At 37.8% G+C, this 16,972-nt stretch overlaps 1 pseudogene; it reads right to left on the bottom strand.

Annotated features, from left to right (window-relative positions):
* Positions 1 to 8,966: 8,966 nt before the first annotated feature.
* Positions 8,967 to 11,216, bottom strand: LOC149165999 (annexin Gh1-like; annotated as a pseudogene).
* Between the last annotated feature and the right edge of the window lie 5,756 nt (positions 11,217 to 16,972).

The raw sequence follows: 16,972 nt of genomic DNA on the forward strand, positions 1-16,972 counted from the left end.
TGTAAGTTGACAGGGACGAATGTGGAGGACATCAAGCGGGATGAAGAACTCTATAAGAATTTGCCTTCTACAGAGGAAAAATTTATGGAGCAGTCACAAGTTATTAGAGCATTGTCCTATAGTATATTAGACTTGATAAGTAGGCTAGAGGAAGTAGAAGGGAATGGAGATTCTAGACTCGAGACTCAGGGGGAGAGTCGGGAAGCATACATGGAGAGATTGGAGGAGGAAGATCTAGACAGGTGGATTGAGCTATTAACTAAAGAGGAGGGAGAGCCTTTGGCCTCCACTTCCTCCCTCTCTTCTTAGACTAACATGAAAATGAGGCTCATTGTTAGTTGCTCATGGAAGTGAGTCCTATATACTTGTGAGAAGACACTTGGGGTGACATGGACACGACTGACAACAAGATGTGAAGATTGGTCATCATGATGTAGGGAGCATGTGTTCTTGTAAAGGCAATGTTACAATTGGATTAGTTGCCCAACTAGTCACCATCACAGGAGGATCCAACAAATGATTCTCTTGCAAAGTTTGGTAGATTAGTAGCATGAAGCAGGTCATGGGTGGAGATATCTAGGTGCCCATACTTATGGATATGTCTTGGCGATGGGTGTTGCTGGGATGGTGTTGTCAAGGATGACAACACTTTTAGAGTGGTGGACGTTGTCAAGGCCACGAGATGAGTCCAGTGCACCCACGTGTGCGACAGGAAACCAAAATCGGTTATTTGTGACGATGGGACGACTTCAGTTAAATGAAACCGAGTTAAGTCAAGCACACTGTTATGAAACCAGCTCAAGAAAAGATAGAAAAGAAAGATCAACACCTTAGAATTCAGCCTCTTCATGGGGGCAACCTCCTTTACATTACATAAATGAACAATTCTTGGATGATACAAATGACAAAACCTCCTTTCTATATATAGGAGTCTAAGGAGTCACAATATAATCCAGCCGACCTAACAATAATAATATAAAGCCACAAAAATAATAATAGAGGGATTCTATGGGGCACAGAAATAACAATATGTGGGTAATAGGGGCACAACAATATAAATAAGGGGTATAACTACAATAGTAATGGGGTAATCACTAGTATTATAGGGACCCAACATGCCCCTCTCCTTCAAAAAAGTGTTGTCCTCAACGCTTGAGCAGTTCTGGATACTTCTGTATAAAATTCTCATCCTCCCATGTGGAATCTTCAGTGGATAAGTTCTTCCACTTGATAAGATACTCTGAAATTGATCGATTTCGTAGCTGTCGAGTTCTTGTTTCTGTGACTGCTTCCAGTTCCAATATAATTTTTCCTTCCTTGTCAAGTTCTGGCAATATTGTTTGAACTGGGAGCTTGTCGCCTATAACCTTCTTTAAACATGAAACATGGAAAACTGGGTGCAATCGAGAAGCTGCAGGAAGCTCCAATTTGTATGCCATAGTACCAATCTTTTCCAACACCTTGTACGGACCATAATACTTTGGTGATAATTTATTATCCTTCTTAGCTTGCTTTAGGGACATTTTCTTATATGGTTGTAGCCGTAGGAATACCCAATCACCTACATCAAAACTTCTTTCACTGCGATGTTGATCTGCCTGTTGTTTCATTCTATTTTGTGCCAACACGAGGTTATCCTTTAAGAGTTGGAGGATTTGTTGTTGATGTTCGATGTGATGTTCCACTGCCTGAACCTTATAATTTTCTCTTAAATATGATGTGATTGATGGTGGTTGGTACCCATAAAGTGCCATAAATGGGGTCATTTTTGTTGCTGTATGGAAGGAAGTGTTATACCACCATTCAGCCAGAGGCAACCATTTGACCCATTGTGTCTGTTTATCAGATACAAAGCAACGAAGATATCCTTCCAAACATTTGTTTACTATCTCAGTTTGCCCATCAGATTGAGGATGATAAGATGAGCTATGAGCTAACTGAGTACCAAGACAAGAAAATAATTCTGTCCAAAAATTTCCAGTGAAAATGGGATCTCTGTCACTTACAATAATCTTTGGGTTTGAACTGTTTCCATAAATGCAGTAGAAACTGTACTGGCTTTAAATGGATGTGATAATGCACAAAAGTGTGCATACTTGGTAAGTCTGTCAACTACCACCATGATGACACTCTTTCCCTCAGACTTGGGTAAAACTGTGATAAAATCCATTGAAACCTCCTCCCAACGTTGGCTTGGAATGGATAAAGGTTGTAATAGACCCGGTGTCTTAATTGTTTCAACTTTATTTTGTTGGCAAACCAAACATTCCGCCACAAACTTTTGAATATCTGATTTAAGGCCATCCCAAAAAAATTCCTTCTTAACCCTGTGGTAAGTTTTTAAAAATCCTGAGTGCCCTCCTAAGGGAGAAGTGTGCAATTCCATAAGAATCTTTTGTTTTAGCTGGGAATTCTTACAGAGGTATAAGTGATCTTTGTACCATAACGAATCATTTTGCCAGCTAAATGTATCAGAAGTACTTGAATCTTGTTGTAGCTTTCGAATAAGTGCCCACACTTCTTCGTCATTCTTCCATTCCTCCTTTGCTTCATTTATCCAATCTGGTTGGATAATAGAAATGGCACACAACAATGCTTCCATATCCTCATCCTTTCTTGAGAGTGCATCTGCCACCACATTTTGCTTCCCTTTTTTGTAGATGATTTCAAAGTCGTAACCCAACATCTTTGTGACCCACTTTTGTTGCTCTTTAGAGGATAATCTTTGTTCTAAAAAGTATTTAAGGCTATCATGATCCGTTTTTACCTTGAAGTGTCTTCCCATTAGGTAGGGTCGCCATTTCTTAAGTGCATGGAGTATTGCCAACATTTCCTTCTCATAAATAGCTTTGCTTAAAAACTTTCCCTTGATTGGACGACTTTCAAAAGCAATGGGTCTTTCATCTTGCATTAGAACAGCACCAATTCCATTTCCTGAAGCATCACATTCCACAATAAAGGTTTTTGTGAAGTCCGGTGTAGCTAAGATTGGTGCTTGGCACATTGCCTCCTTAAGATGTTTAAAGGCCTTTGTTGCTTCCGGAGTCCATGAAAATGAATCTTTCTTCAATAATGTTGTTAGAGGTGCTGCTATTCTCCCATAATTCTTAACAAACTTGCGATAATACCCTGTCAACCCAAGAAATCCTCGCAGATGCTTTATGGATGTGGGGATTTTCCATTCCTTAATGGCTTTAATTTTGCTAGGGTCTACCTTAACTCCTTCATGAGATAAAATATGACCCAAATATTCCACCTCCTGGACTCCAAAGAAACATTTGGATCTTTTTGCATATAATTGTTTCTCCTCCAATAGTTGTAACGCCTTGTCAACATGTTCAACATGATCCTTCCAAGATTTGCTGTAGATTAGTATATCATCAAAAAATACTAACACAAATTTTCTAAGGAATGGTTTGAAAATTGAATTCATCAAACCTTGAAATGTTGAAGGTGCATTGGTAAGGCCAAAAGGCATGACCAAAAATTCATAATGACCCTCATGAGTTCTAAATTCCGTTTTCGGAATGTCTTCAATCTTCATTCTGATTTGATGATATCCTGAACGAAGATCCAACTTGGTGAAGTAAATTGATCCATGCAATTCATCCAGTAATTCATCAATGACAGGAATGGGGAACTTATCTTTAATAGTGAGCTTGTTGAGCTCCCTATAATCTGGACACATGCGCCATGATCCATCCTTCTTGTGCACCAATACTACTGGAGCTGAGAAAGAACTTTGACTCGGTTGAATTATACCAGCCTCTAGCATTTCTGCAACCATACGTTCAATTTCACTTTTTTGGACATATGGATATCTGTACGGCTTGATGTTTGGAGGAACACTTCCTGGAATCAGATGAATAGCATGATCATGATCACGCATAGGTGGGAGACCTTTGGGAGTCTCAAATACCTTGGAATGATTGTCCAGGACTTTTTGGAGATCTGGAGAAATAGATGATTCCAATGTGGAAACATCTAGCGAACATAATTGTGCAATTACACCTCTTTGCTACTTTTTTAGAAGCTTTGTCAAGCCATTAGAGTTGATTATCTTTCCTGGTTTCCCTGCAATACCCCTTAATTCAACTTCCTTTCCTTCCACAGAAAATTTCATGAAAAGTTCTTGAAAATTAAAAGCATGGAAAATTTTAGGGGCTAATGTTCGCCCAGTGGGCTAATTTTCCATGATTTTTCCACAAAAAAGATTCGCCAATTTCCAATTTTATAAAAGACGATTCGCCCAAATTTTAGAATATAAAATTATTTTACCTTAAAAATCGCCAACATTATATAGAGACTATATATAAAATAATTATAAATTTGATTAATTTTACAAATATATCAATAAACATTTATAATTTGCATATTAGGGATTAGTGAGATTCGCCAATGTTTTAAATTTCAAGAAAATTTTCCATCCTTAAAATTTGCCTTGATTAAAAGCTATTGTACCCAAGGATTGTAGCCATTGGACTCCTAGTACAACATCAGCACCTCCCATTGGAATGGAAAGCATTGGGCTAGTCAATACATATTCTCCCATGGATAGCTTGATATTATGGCACTTTCCAGAACAATTTATTGTTCCTCCATTTGCAATCATCACTTGACACTCTGGTGTTGGATATAGGAAGCAATTCAATTCTTTTGCTACCCTACAATGAATAAAATGTGGGTGCTTCTTGAATCAATCAACACTTTTACCTTTTTCTTCTTGATTTTTCCTTCTATCTTGATGGTTTGAGGAGTGGTAATTCCCGCCAATGCATTACAAGATATGGTCGGGTTTATTTGTTCTTCATCTAGGCTTTGTTCCTGGAATATATCCTCTTCTTTTGACCTTTCTTGCTCCTTTTCTTCTTCCTCTTCACAATCTATGTAGAATAATTTCTTCTCAGCACACTTATGACCTTTTGTGTATTTGCTATCACAATTGTAACAAAGCCCTTTTGCTCTTTTTTCTTCCAATTGTTGTGGTTTCAACCTTGTAGGTTGTGGAAGACTATGGGCAACAACACTTCCGTCTTTATAGTTGTGAATGGTATGCTTCCTAGTTGCCATAATTTTGCTTTCCATTTTTCTTGCTAACCTGAATGCCTTTTCTAATGAATCATGTTCCCAAAGGCGCACATCATGTTGGATATTATCCTTTAAAGACCCTATGAACACATCAATCCTATGCTCCTCTGGAATATCTTTTACCCTTATGTTCAATTTTTGGAACTCCTCAATGTGCTCCATTATTGAACCCTTTTGTTTGAGACTTATCAATTGGCTAAAAAAAGTGTTGCTTTTTGTATCCTCATAATGTGCTATCAATTCTTCCGTAAAAATTGCCCAAGTGATAAACTGTTTACGGGAACAAAGCCATTGATACCATACAAACTGATTTGGTTCCAAATATAAAGTTGCCATACGTACCTTTTGTGTGTTTTGCACATTATTGAGATCGAAGAATTGCTCCATCTGTAATATCCATGTGGCGGGATCCTTGCCATCAAACTTCCTCATATCGATTTTTGGAACATGGTGAGTCTTCGATCCAACATTAGAGTCTATGGAATCATGATTAACATTTCTTTTGTTCTCATCATGAGTTTCCTTTAGTACTCTTTCACCCTTAGTGACTATTTCTTGTAGCAACTTAGCCATCTTATCATCCATGTCATCAATTTTAGCGTCCATGCCATTCACCTTAACTTCCATGCCATCCATCTTAGCTTCTACACATTTCTTTAAACCATCCATCTTAGCTTCTACATCTTTTCTTAAACCATCCATTTTAGATTCTGTTGCTTTTTGTGCAAGTGACACTCGTTGCACTTGTTCTTGTAATTTTGATATATCATATATCATTTCTTCTTCTTCTTCATGAGTCATGCTAGAGCTTTCAGGCTCCTTACTAGGTGTTTGCATTTTCTTTCCTCGGGGCATCAGTGACCGATAATAATTCTCTAATATGCCCTTTGAATTCCTTCAAAATAAATTTTCAAACCAAGCTTAAGCAAAAATTAAAGAAAATCTACACACCTTTTTTCACTTTGTAGGAGCTCGATATTGCCTCCGATGTATCTCTGTACTTTCTGATTATCTAGTTCTGAATTTGTGACCTGTAGTAGCCCTCTGTGTCCTATTTCCAATGCCACAAGTCTGACCCAAATTGGATTCTCCAAGGAAGAGTTATGCGAAATCTCCCACAGTGACTTGATTATAGACTAGTTCAGTAGAGTGAACTTGTACGACATGCCACGTGTCACTGTTTCAACCTTTGACTCTGAAAAATATATAAAAGAAAACTACACTCCGTCCTCTTTCTGTACCTTCTTACGAAATTTCAATCCGATGCTCAGAAAGAAAGTTATGACGATTTTCCCCAGGTCACCTGTTTTGAGTGTAATTCAGGAGTCTGCAAAAAGACCAACTTCCTCAGATCATATCTCTGAAAATATCACGCGAAAAACTCTAAAATTCAGACCAGAGGTTCCGCGCGCTTTCTTCTCAAATGGGTTTTTTTAGCGACTTCTGAAACATCACAGAAACAAAGTTATAGCGAAAATGCCACGATGACCTGTTTGGAGCAATGAAACCCTAGAATCCAAAGCTCTGATACCAAATGTTATGAAACTAGCTCAAGAAAAGATAGAAAAGAAAGATCAACGCCTTAGAATTCAGCCTCTTCGAGGGGGCAACCTCCTTTACATTACATAAATGAACAATTCTTGGATGATACAAATGACAAAACCTCCTTTCTATATATAGGAGTCTAAGGAGTCACAATATAATCCAGCCGACCTAACAATAATAATATAAAGCCACAAAAATAATAATAGAGGGATTCTATGGGGCACAGAAATAACAATATGTGGGTAATAGGGGCACAACAATATAAATAAGGGGTATAACTACAATAGTAATGGGGTAATCACTAGTATTATAGGGACCCAACACACACCCATATGCGACTGGTGCATGTACTACTTGACTCGATCGATTGTGCAATGTGGAGACTGAGCACGTCGGTAAAAAGCGATGGGTGGGTGAGACTGATGAGCTCCTAGTGAGGACGTCAATGACAAAGGGCAACACGGGCTACCCATGGAAGGAGAAAGTGTGACGAGTTGGCTAAGTGCGACAAGGGCAAGTTTATAGGCTGGCCAAGGCATGCGACGGGTGGAGGCTGACTTGACAAAAGTAGACGGGTTGTCGTATTGAAGTGGCTGGGGCGAGTTCAAAATATGGTGAGGACGACCTACACTTAAGTGAATGGCCATGTCACTTGGATGTTGAAGCATGTGTATGTATTCGGTATGATGGAGGGCATTCAAGGGAATCATTCAATCATTGAAGAACAAGAAATCAAGAAAAAAAAGAGGAAATTGAACAATGAAGGCAGCAGGTAAATGAGCAAGTGTGAGGGCTGAAGTTTTCCATAGTGTAGAGTTTGGGGTTTCTTGGGTGGACGAACTGGGGGGTGAATGAAGTTTCAGACCAGCGGCCTGAAGGGAGTTGTAGAACCGGCATGCAGGCGAACACAGACTGACGGGCGGCTATGGGCGGACTGTCATGTGAAGACCTGACCCGGTAGGGCGACCCGACCCGAGGGCGCTGCAGGGTGACCCAATCTGAGGGCATGGGAGAGTGACCCAACCTGAGGGTGTAGCAGAGTTGCAGTGTTTGGACAAGGTCCCGAATTGAAAAGTTAGGCGCGAGGAAGTGCCAGAAGAGCGTGAAATAATCAAGGAAGTGTAGGACCCAGGTGAACTGTTACGACGAGCAAAGGCATGGCAGTGCCGGGCAAACCGAAGTTGGGTGAACCGTGCAAAGTATGCTTGGTATACTACGGACACTTGTAAATTAAAGTGTGATAATCATGTTGGCAGCACGATTGTTATAAACATAATGTAAATTGAACTTGTATATTATTTGGGCAGACTTTAGTATTGGGAGTTGCCCCTCTCGTTGAATATTGTGTATTTTATCTGCTTGCATATATAATGATAAAATTATGAAGTATGAATGAATGTTTTATTTCACTGCTATATAATAAATGAAGAATTGGAAAATTCACTGAGCATTGAAGAATTAGGCGTAGTGAGTACATTCAGATATTGGTGAAAAGGAAGAGTGTAGTGGTGTCGCACCAGCCTGGTTAAAAAGCCACCACCATGATAAGGATGTAACACCTTAGGAAGAACTAATAACAAAAATGAAAACACTAAATATGACCCTATTTCAATCGAAAAACCATTTCATTCATAAATTCAACAATCTTTTTAATATAATTTATTAAAAATATGTAATTAAGCGAAATATATATGTACTAATAGTGTAGAAAACCATTCCTTAAGATGCTTTTATTTTCTTAAAAAGAGAGCATGAAGATGGATACCTTTGATCCATTAACTAGTCACGGAAAAATTTCATATAATTAAATGCAACTCAAATTTCTCTAAATTTAATTACTCTATCTCACATAATTAATATTATATTTAGCAGCTTTTTGTTTAAACATAAAAAGTGACCCATCCTAAATTCAATTTATTAACATGATTTCTTTCTATAAAATTTATTAAGAATAATTTTAAAAAATCATTCCATATAATAATAATAATAAAATTCTTATCTTCTATCCAAACTCATAAACTGTACCATCAAGGCAAGAGCAATTTCTTTCCACCGGATATTTGTTGCAATCACATTTCTCATTCACCAACTACAGGTTATCTCATATGACATGCTTATGTAATGTTAGAAAAGAAATCAATGTCCAAGCCACAGCAAGATGGAATGAAGATGATTGAAAATGATTGAGATAAATCCAAGCATATAGTTACGATAATCATGCATACACACACTGGATGACTGCGCGCGTCCCAGCGGATTGGACACTATTGGCAGTCATTATTATTATATTATACTAATTGATCCATGAGGTGATTATCCCAATAGCAAATTACTTAATCACAACTGAAGTTTGACATGGGGGCCTGAGGAATGCCAGCGCGAATGGTGAGAGCGAGGCGGAAGTTCTTGAAACGACCAGAAACCTCCCGGTGGAATGCCTGTACGATACTCATTTTATACTTTCGCTCATACACCACATTGATTTCCTTCAAGTCCACCTCTGCGCGAGTAAAGATCAGATTTCATTTACAAGCCCTTTCATTCCTCGAATCCTCTGTGGAGTTCCTGAATAATATCAAACAAATATATTATCACACAATTATATCATTGCAATTGGGTCGCGAAATGTATTTATAGAAGAGGAAAAATATATTAAAAGAAAAGTATGTTAATATAATAATCTACATATTTTTTAAAAAATCAAAAGTAAAATGAAAGACTAAATTCTCCATCTAAAAGTAATACCTTAGCCAAATAGTTAGCTGGCAAATACATGCTCTTGATTGTAACTCGAATGGCCTCCTCGAATTCCTTCTGCGTTTCCCTCCTGAGCCCCTGTTGTTGTCGTATAGAATGTCAAAAAGCTCACAGATAAGTGACCTAGCAAGCCACCAAAATCTGACATTTCCGAGAATCGGAGCAATGAAAGATAGATCGATTAATTAGGGTTGTATGGCAGTTGGAAGCATACCTTCCTAATGTCGTGCCCATATTCTTGATTGTAGCAACCAAATGTAGCGTGTAGATGGGGGACAGTTCTCTCGCCGAATATTCGGATAAAGGTTCCTCGTGGGTTCCACAGCGTCCTTTCCCAGCTTCGTACAACATCTTCACATCGCATTTAACCTTGTTCATGTCAACTCATTTGCGTTCACATCGGTGTTCTTTCAGCAACGCCAGAAGTAGCTGTGTTTATTAAACCAAAATTCCAAATTCATTTTTTAAAAAAAAATGGGAGGGGCTAGTTGCCAGGAGAATGGTAAGGGGTCCTCTTTTAATTACAATATATTGTCATACTGTGCTGACAAATCGTCAAATCATACATACAATAGCTGTAAACAGCTCTCTTTTAATTACAATATACTGTCAGAGTGCGCTGGCAAACCGTCAAATCATACATAAGCATATCGAACCAAGACAAAATACGCTGCAGCACTGTGACGCAGCTCAGCAAGATTTGAACCCGGCCAAGGGGCGTGCAAACCGACCGCCACATCGCGCACCAAAGTGCAAAATTCCAAATTCATTAGCAAGTAAGAAATCTATGATTATGTATATAGGAACTTCATGATTTGAGATAACCTTAAATACGTCAACATAATAAAACACTAAATTTATTGATAATCTCGATATAAAGAATCATAGGATTAAAATCTGTCAATATTGCTCCATGCTAACATCAAATCAAATTTATGTTGTGTAACGTCCATGGGTATAAAAACCTTCCAAGAGCATTTTTTATTTTGATTTGGGATCCGTGATTGATGTGATTGATGTGCTTTTCGTCATCTAACCTTTTGATAGGGACCCCTCGTTTTGCAAGCAACATCATCATCTAGGCACCTCTGATATCGCTTTTGGTAAGCTTCACGAATCTTAACGATTTGTGTGGAGGACCTTGTGCAAATCACCTCGATTAGAGCACGATCATCTGTGCGCCATCCTTCCAGGGCGGTTCCAGAAATTATAGCACCATGCTCTGCTGGCTCGTGGATCCATATGACAATGGCTTTCTGCACGCAGCAACGAAAAAAGAAACAATATTATATTGTAACAGTGCATGCCAAGAGGGCTTGATAAGGGAGAGTTTTTCCTCGAAATATCATAGGATGCAGTGAAACATCACCAGGATGGTTCTGATCAACTACATTGTTTTTAAGATATCTCATTCATAAATACATATATATATATATACAAACAGATGCATGCACCTCTAATTTGCCGTGAAGCTCATTCTCCAGCCACTTGCAAATGTCTTCCTTGTACATTGCATGATAGGTTTGTCTTATCTCCTTCCCCTGCTGCGCATTTTTGCTTCCCAGTATTTGTATTATCTTCTCTTCGTCACATCCCAGACCTATTATATTTGAAAAAAAAAAAGGAATTTCATTCAATCAAAACCATAAATCAACAACAGCAATTGAGAAATGTTTCAAATGCACTGAACTAATCCGATGAACACCAATTAAGAAATGTTTCAAATGCACTGAACTAATCTGATGAATACCTTTGCAAGCGACATGGATTTCCTCATAGTCCCTTTGCAAGGGGTTGACGCCGCATGATACTGCACAATAAGCCATTTTTATGCTCTCAAGAACTGTACTACTAACTTGTAGTTTTTGAGACAATCCAAACTGCGATGAATGTTACGGTGCAACTGAACCTTACTTATTTATTGAGAGGCAGCGTAGCAGGATGGAGGAGAATATTGCACTTTCTGAGCTGGACTCCGAGTTCACTTGCATTCGAATAATGAAAAGACACTTTCAAGATTCAATGGCCAAATATGCATGTTTCTTATCCTTGCAAAAACATGCATTAGAATTTTCTGAAAAGTTCCTTGACATTATTATTGATAAAACCCAGCATCAGAGTAGGATGTCCAAATTATGTGAGTAACTTCTATCATGCTTATGAAAAGGATAGAAGTTTGTTAAATCAAAGGCTTAAGAAAAATCCACCTCCATGGAATGAGGTCCATACCAAAGTTGTTCAATGAATCAGATGTAAAGTCAAGACAATACCTATCCTTTATGTAGTTGATGACAATGCTTTCAAGATCGTAGAATTAGATGCAAGCAATATTGGTTGGGGAAGCATTCTCAAATAGAAAAAGGAAGGTGCAGAACAAATTGTACAGTTTGCTTCAGGAACTTGGAATCCGGCGAAACAAAATTATTCTACTATAGAGAAAGAAGTCAAAGCCTCCTAGAATTGTATAAATAAATTTGAGGTAAATCTTGTAAATAAAAAATTCCTCCTAAGGACTAATGCCTCGGCTATGAAAAAAGTCTTAACCGAAGACATTAAAAAGTCGGGGAAGCCAAGTTTACTCGATGGCAGGCTTTGTTGGCCAACTTTGATTTCAAAGTGGAGCATATTAAAGGGAAAGAAAATTATCTGCCAGATTTTCTCAGTAGAGAATTTATTCAACCAATTGAACATGTGATGATAATAGTAACAGAATGGGATCAAGGCCAACAAAAAGAAGTGCTTAGAACAATTCCAGATAATCTCAGTTGGTGAGAATACAAAGAAAATTGGAAGCACACTTGGCAATTAAGAAATATAAAAGTATTAGATGCTAATTTCCAAGCACACATTGATATATTACATCTAGTACCTGAAAGAAAAGTGTACCCAAAAGGGAGCAAATGGATCCACGATATGGTCTATTCCAATAGCATAAATGTTGCAAGCCAGGCACAAGATGCTCTTCTACATGACTTTCATGATTTGACTATGATATGGTCACATGGGGCAAGCAGAAGTGGGGTCTATGAAAGATATTTTTCAAGAAATCGAATGCAGAACACTTCTTGGCCTTTTCCAACACATAATGAAGCACTATGGCCCGGAAAGGACCCCGGCCTCATCCTTCCAGACACAGTCTATGATTTCGGCATCTATAAAAGATTGTGGTGGGACATATTAAATAAAGACAGCAAAGAAGAAATGCACTACACCAAGATAAAGTTTTCGACCACAGGAATCATGCAATGGAACCAACAAAGTGATTGGATGCAGGATTGGTGGAATGATTATGGTATGAACAGAATAGGCATAGATCCTGTTTACCATGAATCATATGTTAGAATGGGTTGTGATATATGTTTTGAACACAATATTCCTGATTGCTTCCATTTTCCCTATGAGACCGTTAAAGACATGTTTTCTCTCTCAGATCGATATCCTCTCCGAGATAACAAGGTGTGAAAAGAATATATGAATAAACATCACCAATGGCTTATTCTCACAAAAATTAAGCATCAAAATATATTAAATAAACCTATGATTGTGAGAATGATTTTTACCAAGGCTTGGGATGAAAATGTGTATAAAAAATTTCGGTTTCCCAAAATTATAGTTTTTTTATTTATTTTTGGTTCCCGTGGACTTGTCCATAAAAGTCTCCACAATGTAAAAATGATGTCCAGTCACAAGGAAAATTTGTGACCAGAATTTCCCGTGGGCTTTTCCTATTCAAAAAGCATCCACTTTGTACATTTTATTCTCTGTAGATCTTTAATAATCTTTAGTGATGAGACTCGGAGCACTTCTCTGACTTCTAGTGTGCTTTGAGCCACATCTCGTGATCTGACAAATTCCTTCAGTACCAAGTTTGTCGTCCTGATGATCAGATGCTTGTCCCCTCCTTTAACTATATAAGAAAGGGAGTAAGGCTCATTCGGGGCATTCGGAATTTGTGTGTTCTGAATTTTTGGTGTCTTAGAGTCGGGAATTTTTCCTACTCTGCAACTACGGACTCTTGTCTGATCTGCTTGCATCACGAAGAAATCTCAAAGTCTTAGGTGATCTGAGAAGCCTGCACATCTGTGTGTTTGGCACATGTGAGAACCTAAAGTGGCCAGATTTATAGAGAGTCTATCTTTATGAGTGTTAAGATCACTGTTCAAATACTAAGTCTGCGATCTTTCCAGGTAGCCTCCAATAAGCTATCTCCTAGCTAAATAGCTAAAGTCTGGTAAACACGAACACAGTCTATCTCACGATTGAACAGATTGTAATCTTTCTGCAATCCATTTCTGAAATAATATAAATGAGTGTTATCACCATTCCACATTTGAGTAATTATGCATTAAAATGAGCCATTGAAGTAGTATCTATTTAAGTTACTCTATATTGAGGTTCGCCAAAAGTTTGCCAGAGGTTCGCCAATGCACAAAAGGGATGCCAGATCGTGTAAAGGCGAGGACACCATTGAGAAGGTCGACAGTGCGTGAAATGTGTTAGTAGGTTCATGTATGGGTTCGTGTAAGTCAGAGTAAGTGGAAAAAAAAGAGAAGAGACTCAGCAAGGCCTAGCAGCTGTGTTGTTGTTGCAAGCTTCGTTTAAGCCCCTGCATAAAATTGGTATCAGAGGTAGAGCGTTTTGTTCAGGTTAGTACTCAAAAAAACACTCTATATTAAAATGGAGCCTTTCAGAAAGTCTATTTCTTTCCACGAAATAGAAGAAAATCCCCTTAGGGATATGTTTGCATCTACATCTAGTCGAGTTTTAAATTCTACTGAGTTAGAGTATGAAAAAACATAGTCATCTGCTAGATGGCAACTACCTAGAATAAATGCATCTGAAGTCTACTCAGACCTATCTGCTTTTATTTAAAATTTGCAACTAGAATTTTTATTAAGGAATCTATAAGATTCAAGAAAATTTCGATTTTGTCCAATCCATTCCTCTTCTAAATTCTAAACAACTTCAGGCTGACGCAAAAATACTAAAAACCCAATGCCTTCATTTGGGTTGTATACGTATTGGGATACATTCTTTAACGCATCAGGATCTAAATACATTTGTCTTAGCCACTGTTCAAGATTTGACCCACAACAAATACACTGACTCATTGATAGGTGGGATTGTAGCTCCTCTGTCCAACGGCCCTGTCTATTTCGATTGTTATCCTAATTTCTCTATATATGTTTTCGATGAAACAATTGAAAGTATTTTTCAATTGCAAATCTAGCCAACTGGATTTGACATGGCCAAAAAGAGACACAATATTGCCATACAAACCAGACGTTGTTTCCATCATACAAACACCCTCTATCCTGCAGTCATACATGCCCCCAGGAAAGAGTCAAAAGCAAGTGTAGTGGTGTTAACAGATTCTCCAAATCAAAAAATTGAACACCAAACTATAAAATGGGAAGATCTTACTTTCCTAGAACATTGGGTGGTATCCAATCCCAAGCCTCCTATTATAAAGAAAATTACTTCTGCTGATATTAGAGAAGAACCCTCTTCTGCTATTCTTTCCTTCCCTCGAAGATCAACTATTGATAGGAAAAGAATAGATCAGATGTGCAGAAGTTCACCATTGTACAGAAACCCCGAATTTGTAGATACAACTTGCTCCAATTCTAGTTCAAACTCCTGTAAACATATTTCATTGTTTGAATTCGTACAATTAGTCAATATTTTCTCTCTTGAAGTAAAATGTCCAGAGTGTCATTGCCCTATTAACCTTAGTCATCTCGTTGATATTGTCATGCATCAAAAACATCACCCTAGGATAGGAGATGCTCCACCTATCACTTCTATAAATCCTTGTCCTAATCCTAAATGTTCAGATATACCTTTTCCCCATGAAGTTGAACATATCATGATGATGCATGAGATTACTACCTTGGAAAAAGAAGATCCAAGGTTAACAGCTATCTTCAACACATTGAGGCCAACAAAGCCTAGATATGGGCTTGCATTTCTAGAACAAGCAAATGGGCTAATCTCTGATTCAAGATTCAGCGCAATTTTAGATGATTATAGAAAACCTGTTGTAATGGAAATGAAATTTTTTTTACATCAATGTATGGTTGTCCCAAACATAAAATTGGAGGTGCATGGATGAAACCCATGTTAAATTGGGATCTTCTCACTCATCCAGAAGCTGAATCTTTTGGTTCTACTCATACTATTGAAGAAAAAGTTAAGTTGTCTCATGAATGGAAACAATATATGGATGAAACAAATTCCTGGATATCTTTTTATTCTTGGAAAAATATGAGACACACAAAAGATGTTATGGTGGCCGACGATAGAGCCTCTACTTCATCACTTCACTCTTGGTTAGCCTTAGATGGTAGTAAGGTTGAGACAGTAACTACCTTCCCTCCCTATAAAGGTATTGTCTTAGGAGAAGGTCAAAATTCAGCAAAGGCCATTCCTATTGTATTAAAGGATGATAACGCCTTGGGAATAGATGGCAGAATTTAGAAGGCCAATGAACAGCTAAACTGGACAAACACAACCATTAAAGGTTTGGAGATGAATGTGATAAAATCTGCAGAGGTTAAAAATCAATTTGATGCCATGTAAGTTTCTTTGAATGATGTAAATAAAAATTTCAATGATGTACAGTTTACAATTTTAGTTGTTAGAGGATATACTAGAGAATATTTGGAAAAGATACAAGAAGTAGGAGAAAAAATGGTAGAACAAGTCGATTGCACTAAAGGAATAATAAGTGAACTGGCAGGGAAAGTAGAAAAGATATCACTATCAAAGATAGACAAACCAGTTCCAGATTCCTTTTATGCAAAAGAAGCGTAAGGATACAGGACCCAGTCAGACTAATGGATAGATTTCCATCCTTATTTCCTAAAGAAATGGTAGTATCACAAAAGGAAGAATCTTCAAAACATGTTTCTCTAGCATCATTATTTCAGGAAGAAGAAGAGAAACCGGCCAAGGTTTTTCCCATCTATGAGCCTTTAGAAAATCGGTTCAATAAATATATGGCTCCTGATCTAGCTGGAAAAGGCAAACATCCAGAGACACATACATTCTTCCCAAAAGCCCAAAAGGAATGGAATATTGATAATCTTAGCATTGGCCAAATCAGACAACTAATTGATGTAATGTTTTCTGAATATAAGCTAATGTGTCTCAGGGGTAAGAGTGAAATTAAAGCATGCAAGACCATCATACAGTGTTTCACTGGAACACCTCTGAGATGGTAGGAAAAAAAATAATCCTCGGCCTTAATAGCTAAGATGGAAGAAGAATGCCTTAAAGATATAGATGGAAATATCATCCATACTGTAGATGGGTCAGTGCAAAGTAATATGATCGGAGCTTTGACTTCAATGATCTTAGAGCACTGGTGTGGCTCCGAAGAAGAATTGGTTGACAAACATGAGGTTATATTGATGAACCTCAAATGTAACAAAATTTCACAATTTGAAGATTTTCACAGAGATTGGGTGCAAAGGATATATGAGGTGAAAGATTCCAAAACTTTATTATGGAAACATGTATATCTTGCAACCCTACCATCCAGATTTGTTGATTATATCAAACTGCAAAAAGTGTTTCT

This window comes from Pinus tabuliformis, chromosome 5_1, assembly GCF_031772625.1.
Source record: "Pinus tabuliformis cultivar Carrire ecotype Pingquan chromosome 5_1, CPIR1, whole genome shotgun sequence".
NCBI lineage: Eukaryota > Viridiplantae > Streptophyta > Pinopsida > Pinales > Pinaceae > Pinus > Pinus tabuliformis.